This window comes from Gopherus flavomarginatus, chromosome 6 (assembly GCF_025201925.1).
Source record: "Gopherus flavomarginatus isolate rGopFla2 chromosome 6, rGopFla2.mat.asm, whole genome shotgun sequence".
NCBI lineage: Eukaryota > Metazoa > Chordata > Testudines > Testudinidae > Gopherus > Gopherus flavomarginatus.
Window position 1 is genome coordinate 114,548,597 of NC_066622.1, and position 7,500 is coordinate 114,556,096.

The 7,500-nt window shown below is 33.3% G+C and overlaps 1 protein-coding gene across 1 annotated transcript in view; it reads left to right on the top strand.

The window, feature by feature from the left end:
- EBF3 (EBF transcription factor 3) overlaps positions 1–7,500 on the top strand; it is a 124,242-nt gene that overhangs the window by 9,230 nt on the left and 107,512 nt on the right. The window lies entirely within an intron of this gene.

Below are 7,500 nucleotides of genomic sequence, written 5' to 3' on the forward strand. Positions count from 1 at the left end.
ATTGTTGCCTAGTGTTAGAATGAATTTAACCTGATATCAATTAGTTGTGAGAATGTGTCCTAATTTTTTTTTTACCAATTTTGGCTGTCATTTTATGTCAAATAGCAAATATGTAACTAATAAACCAAAGTTGTTATAACTGAAACTAATAACACATATTGGTTATGTTTTCCAACGTTAATTTACTTATCTCAATTAACTATATGCATTTCTTTACACTCTTATCCATTTTGTTGCTATTCAGATTTTGTCAGGTAATATATTATCACATAATTCTTAACAAGTCCTTGGAAATTTTATTTTAGCATGATTTTAATCAGAAAATATTCACCAAAATACAATACTTTTTTTTGGCAGCAACTTTGGCAACTTTTTCAACAATATGGTTGCAGCAAAAGGGTCAATATATGATTGACTGTAGATTTTGAAATTGGTACCCAAATCTAATAAATGTTAGTAAGACGTGTACATGTAACACCGGTTTTGTGAAGCAGAGTGTTAGAATGTTTTGAAGAAGTGTTGAATTTCAGGAGCTTTCATTATAAAGTTATCTTTTGATCATGAACTTTGCTGTCCAGTGACTGAAAAATTAAACCTGGAAAACTCCATGAGTTAAGCCTAAAGAAATATGCACCACCAGTGGAGAGCAATGCTAATGTTTAACTAGCTGAAATAGCTGTTTGCTTAGTGGAGAATGTTAGGTATCTGACAGAAGGGACATCTCTCTTATTAGTAATCAAATAGGGCTGACCAGTTGTTGCCATCACTCTGGGATTGTGTCAGGCAATTGAGAACAAGTTCAACACTTTATAGAACTTAAAGTACAAAAATCAATATAATTATATTTGTCTTTAGTGTTTTAGCTATGGAAATCATAGAGCTGTGGATTGTTGCCTTGTGAGCTGAATTTATTTATTTTGTATTGGGTAAAAATATTTGGAAGTATAGGAATCTTGGTTGAACAGTTAATGAAAGATAGTACATTATAGCATTTATTACTGGATCATAAGCATGTTTAATCTTTCAGAGTTTTCTAGCTATGTGTGACATTTACAAATGTAAATATTAAATTGCTTTAAAGTGTGAAGCCTTAGAACACTATAAAATAATTAGAAGTGAAAATTAGAACAATATTTTGCTATCGTGTGCTGAGTCAGACTTTAATTTAGATATGTGGACAGAGCGATCATTTCTTGACTATTGAACTTAAATTGATAAATTTAGAAGTACTTTGCTTTTAGAGAGCATATGTACAATGAAGTGCAAAACAAATAATATTTTGCAATAATTAAGAATTATAATGACATATACTTAATGATGTATTTGAATAATAGTGAATTAAATTATATCAGTTCTGTTCAGTATGAATAACAACGTTGAAACACACTGTACGATGCCAGGGATTTTATACCTTCCAAAAACTATCAGAAGTGTGTTGTAATTTGATATTCTAGATGCATGAGAGGATAAAAAAATTAAAAAAACCCATTTGGTTAATGGGTTTACCATGTTTATTTGAATAAGGAAGATTGAAACTCCATTTACGCCTAGCACAAATGCTTTAGAGATCTTAATTATTGATGAAAAATCTGTTGTGCTTCTAAATTTAAAGATATGACAATTTTATAGGAATTTTAATCACCTTTTACATTAGTAGTTTTAAAGGTAGGAGTAGTTTTTGTATAATGAGAAAAAGAATGTATATTTTAGCCTTCTTAAAAGAGTTGTCCCTTTTAATTAGATAATACTACTAGCATTTTGTTGCATACTGTATATCTCTAAGAAGGGATTTTGGTATGATACTCTATGTATTTTAACATGATTTTTTTGAAAAATTGTTAAGTTTCATGTACAGTACAAGCAATTTATAGCCAATATCATAAAAGGAAAATACATTTTGGAAAAGCGCTTAATAAAATTAACATAATCTTTTGAGACTATCAGAGTATATTTAAAATTCCTAATAATAATTTATGTTTGCTTGAGCCATGCGTTAATAGTTTGTCGCCTGGATTATTTGTTGTGTTGAATTTCTGGGTTTTGTTTCCTCTTGAGCATCACAGAACAAAATATCCCCATCAAATTTTGGGGTCAGTTTACAGTTTTCCATAAGAAGTGTTTATCACTCTGTTAGCTGACTTAAAAATTATATGCAATATACTTCAGTAGATCCTTTTGGCCTTTGCATACATTTAGCAGATTTTGACCAGATAAGGCACATTTGTCCTGAGGATATGAACAATAATTCAATCCTGAATTGAGATCTATGGCCATATGTTTGTTCTAGACCAAACTAATGCTCTTTCTGATAATCTGAACTGTCTTAAACATTAGGAGAGAAGAAAAGAAATACCAGCACACTTCAGGTGTAATCATTTGCAAAATATTACAATATTTTAGATCAATTAATGAAATTATGCCTTTTCATCTTTCAGGAGACTTAAATGTAAAACAAAATGGAAGGCCTTTTAAAAAAACCCCAAATTTACATATTGCATATCACCCGAACTTTTAACTCACAGAGAATTTTTTATTTGCACTTACTTGATGAAGCATTGCTAAGGAAACAAGTTTTTATTATTGCATGAATATAATTATACTACAGTATTATTCATACATAGTAAAATTATTCATAGTACATAATAATTTATGTAGTAAAGGAAAAAAGCCCCATAATGTGTGGTCAGTAAAGAGATGCCACAGAAAAGGGGTCCCTGGGAAATTAAATTGACCTAAAGAAAACCAAATAAAATAAAGGAAAAGGGCCATATTTTCTTTGTGGTATTGCTGAAAAGGATGGGAGTATCATTTTCATAGTGGAATAATGTTTTCTGGGAAAACACAAAAGCAGATGTTCCTCATTAGGAACACCCATTGTCTACATATCAGAACTATGAACAGATAAATCTATCCTATTTCACCCATACATTCCAATGGCTGTAAATGATTACAGGATACCGCTGTAACTGCTAAACCAAAACCACACTGTGCGTGAAAATAATTCTTCTGTGCCATCATAATATATTTTATTAGAAGGCATAGAAATTCCTGGTAAGATACATCCTCTTGACTTTTCCTCTCCTTGTTTGGCTTGAATGTATATGAAGGTGTAGTGTCCAACTGTTGAAAACTGAAAAGACTGATTGTGGAGGAACACGGGAAGGCAGGATTACATTACTATCAAAACATTAAGCGGCAACTCACTAGTAAAGCAATGGCAGATCTGCTTGTGCACACTGAATGTGCTTGCAATGTTTTACTGATAGCATGCTATGCAACGTTTTTCCAGATGGTACTATCATAGTCATACTGCTACTTGGCATCTCTGTGGGTAGTAAATGCCCCCCCTCCCCAATAAATCTGGCATTATTCTATAGAGTTTAGGAGACTTATCATTCCAAGTGTGTCCTACTTTCCTGTATAGCAGCCAGACATCTGTTTATCCCATTTCTTTCATACAGAGTTTGGAATAGCTTTAGTTTTTTGGGAAAAAAAGTTTTGTCATATTTAACAGCTGTTACAAAATTTCAACCCTGTAGGCTCTTGAAATACTTTTCAACTGACCTCAGATTTTATTCATAATTGACATTGCTTGTAGAAAAGCATTCCCCCCATTTAACCTTTCATTGTCTGTAATTTCATATTGTCTTGAGTAAAATGAGTTGACCCTCAAGCTTAGTTTTATATGTTGGGTTCCTGATAAATACCATTAATTCATTTATACTCTATGTTTACACCTTTAAAGTAATTGTAGAACAGTAGCTGAAGACTGATTGGAGTTTTTTTAGTCAACAGTGTTTCCTTTCACTTCCTGTCACAAAGGTCAAAGAAAGCTGACCTTTGCTGGCAGTCCTAGTCATTGAATTATTCATGTGATTGACTTTTTGTCAGTGCACACAGTTGTGCTGTGGGACATTTTATTCATTTACCTCATTTAAAGCGCCTTTCTGCACCTGTTCAAGTATTAATATCATGTAATTTGGGCCTAATGCCGATTTTGCTGAACACTCATTATATTTTTTATTAGCTATATTTCCAAATGATTATGTATGATTATTACCAAGCCTTACAAACAGCAATGGGTTATTCCCTAGACCTTTACATCTTCTTGTCAGGTTGTTTTCAGAAGCAAGGAGGATAAACATTTGACCAGTCCCAATGTTTTTATTCCTACTCCATATCCAACCAGAGAACTTAAAGCTTTTTCCCTTATGGCTTTGCGAAAGCATGATTAAATCCAACTCTGCAGAAGCTGTACAAATGCCAGCATTTATAAGGTCAACGCTTTTGTTAAAAATGCTATGTAAATGAGGATCTGCAAAAAGGGACATTAAATAAAATTAAATTCATTGTCTTCTTTAATGTCATTTACATTTTGGCTAAGCCCTGGCCTGTCAAGGAGGATTTTTTAAATAATTTTAATTACACATCATTTAGGGATCTGAGGTCTTCTATTCAGTAGCATTTGGATAACCTGAAAAACGGTGACTGTTTATTAACTTCTTAAATGACAAGTTGTCATTTCATCTGCATAATGCACTGAAAACAGGACAGTTTAGAGTAAATTTTTTTGTTCTTAGTTCTCTTTAAGATATGCACATAATTATTGCCAAATAGGCAATGGATTCGCTCAACTGTTCTCTTTACTTTGATTGTGCTTCAGGAGCTGTTATTCAGTTCAAAGTACATTTTTAAAATTGTGACTTTTCTGTGTAAGCGTTTTTTTCTGTCATTTTCTGTAGGCAATGATTTCAAGAATGTAGTATATTTTAGATTAGTGGATATGGCTGCAAAGGATACATTCCTGGGCTGAGACTGTCACTTTGGCCTTTCAAGCACACAGATGTGAATATCTCTGTATTGTTTATAAGCAAACTACCAGACTTAGTGTTCTGGAGGCAAAAGATATATACTGACCCATTCATTAGTTCTTCAATGCATATACTTTCACAAAACATACATTGAATGGTGGCAAAAACAAACTGCACATGAAGGAAACCTTCAGCAACACGGAAAACGCCATTTTAAAAAAAAAGAAAACAAGCCCGAGATACTGCTCTGAAAATTTTCTTTTTTTTTTTAACCCAAGCTTACCAAGATTATGCAATTTACATGTTCAGTCTGAATCTATATTCTTAACCACTACAGAAAACCACAATTAATTAAATTGCCTAAATATTTAGATTCTTTGCTAGCGGAGGAATACACTCATACACATCCTTAAAATCATTATTCTCCGGTAAATCCCAAGTGGGATAGATGAGACTTTTGTAACGTTCTTTTTTCTGTGTAATACACTTGCTTATTTCTATAAAGCCAAATGCATCTATAGCACTGTTATGCAAAGGAATAATAAATAGTATGTTTTTGTGAGAAAGGAAAAGAGGGGGAAGGGATTTAAGCAAAGCTGTCAAAAACTATACTACAAGAAGTATCCTGATACAAACCATCCTTTGCTTCTGTTACAGCCTTATCAGGTGAAAAGCAAAGATACTGCCAGAGCCTATAATTTTGTTAGGATGCCTTTGATGAATTGGATTAGGTTATGGAAAAATCTTTCAAACTCAGAGTTCTGGTACGCATGCTTGCAGGAAATAATTATTATCGGATAGTGGATAATGAAAAAAAGCACATGAAACAAAGCAGGAGAAGCTGTTCTAATGAAGCCTTTTTTTGATAACATATACATATAAAGAACCAATATTTTAGATGGATTTATTTAGACTCAACACAGATGCAACAGTGTCGAGTTTCTTTTGAGAGATGGTGAATAATGTATTAGACATGGGTGTCCAAGAGGTGATGGTGGCAGTGGGAGACATGTTGGAGGAGATGGAAATTCCAAGCTCTAACGATGGAAATTGTCACTGCAGATGCCAGGAAGTGATTGACAAGCTGGGCTACAGGAAGTGAAAACTCAGGGAGCTTAACCTGTGCTTGGCAGAGCTTCCAGAGCTTACACTCTAAGAAAATGAAAACCATTCACCTCAGTCAAGCTGCCAGAATACAAGCTTCTCTTGTTTGTTTATCTTAATAGCAAATCTCACAAAAACGTTTGTGGTCAAAACTATATATAATAAGATATTATACTAGCATTATTAATACTTTAAAATAAAAATGTGGCTACAATTTAAGAAAAAAAACAGCTGGAAAATTTTGTAGGTCAAAGGCTTGCTCTGTATTTTACAAGAGTCATAGGTTTGACTGTTTTGTAAACAGGTTTGGTTCATTAAAAATATCAAACTAAAGAAAAAATTTGTTAGTTTATTCATATATTATCTTAGTTGATTCAAAATATAGTTTATTCAGCTATGGCTCTTATTTTCTTATTGAATTGACACTTTTTCCTTTTCTCAGACAAAAAAAGAATCCACAGAGCATGAATAGTATTTGTTAAGTGGGAAGAGAATGGATTTGTTTTGCACACTTTGTAGATTCTAGTAAGTTGAGGCCAGAGGCAAATTACATAAATAAATAAATAAATAAATAAATCTGTGATTCCTTCACCAAAAGTTTCACAGCCAGAAAACTATGCAGAACGAAGCATCTTGTACTTGTGGTGCCAGGAGTGTATAAAGTAAATGGCATCATCTGAAAACAACAGTAAGGATAGTGTTATGTTTTCCCAATAATTCACTAGGAAATGAGTTTAACATGTGTGGAAAGGAAGGGGCTTACATTTGTGTTGTTGTAAGACATGTAGCATAGGCCTGGCTAGCGGAAGAAGTCGGCTCCAGCTTGTCTCTAGTGAAAGACGAAACACGGTTACACATCTGGTGAGAAAGAACAGTTCATTTGCCGAGACAGCTCTCTCTCTCTCTCTCTCTCTCTCTCTCTGCTGCAGCTGAAAGAAGCTATTTTGACAGAAACAAAGCCATGGGGGTTGGGGTAAGCGATTAGCAGTATTCAGCCCACTAAAAACTCTTTGGCCTTAATGATAAAGGAATTGTAGGGATTGGGGTAAGAAACTTGTCCTAATCCTTAAAGAGTGTTTAACAGGCTTTTTAAAAAGTAGAAATACAAACAATAATTTCCATATAAAACTCCTACTGCACTTTATAAAAGTTTCTATAAAAAAATTAAACCAAAAATATATTTAGAGGTTAGGAGAGTTATTGAAATGAAAATCTCTAGACTCATTTTTGGGGTAGATTCATCTGACCATGACATATGTAAAGTAAAAAGTTGATTTTATTGTATGTATGAAGAAGGAACATTCCCTCCTTTAAAAGGTGAATGAACTAATCGTGCTCTGTACATTCACCCTGGTTTTGCTTGCTGTACTTGTTTTTGCACAGAAGGCTCAATTTAGTTAGGTGACCTCCCAAAAAAAAGATGGAATAGGGTTATTAATACACAATGGATAGATGTGAGTGCCTTTTATTTTGAATAACAACCAGTACAATTGAATTGGTCTTGGTATTGTGTGGATTGTCAGGAATGCTCTTTACCAAACTAGATTTGATTAGGATTTCCTCTACAAGTTTGTGCAGACCTTCT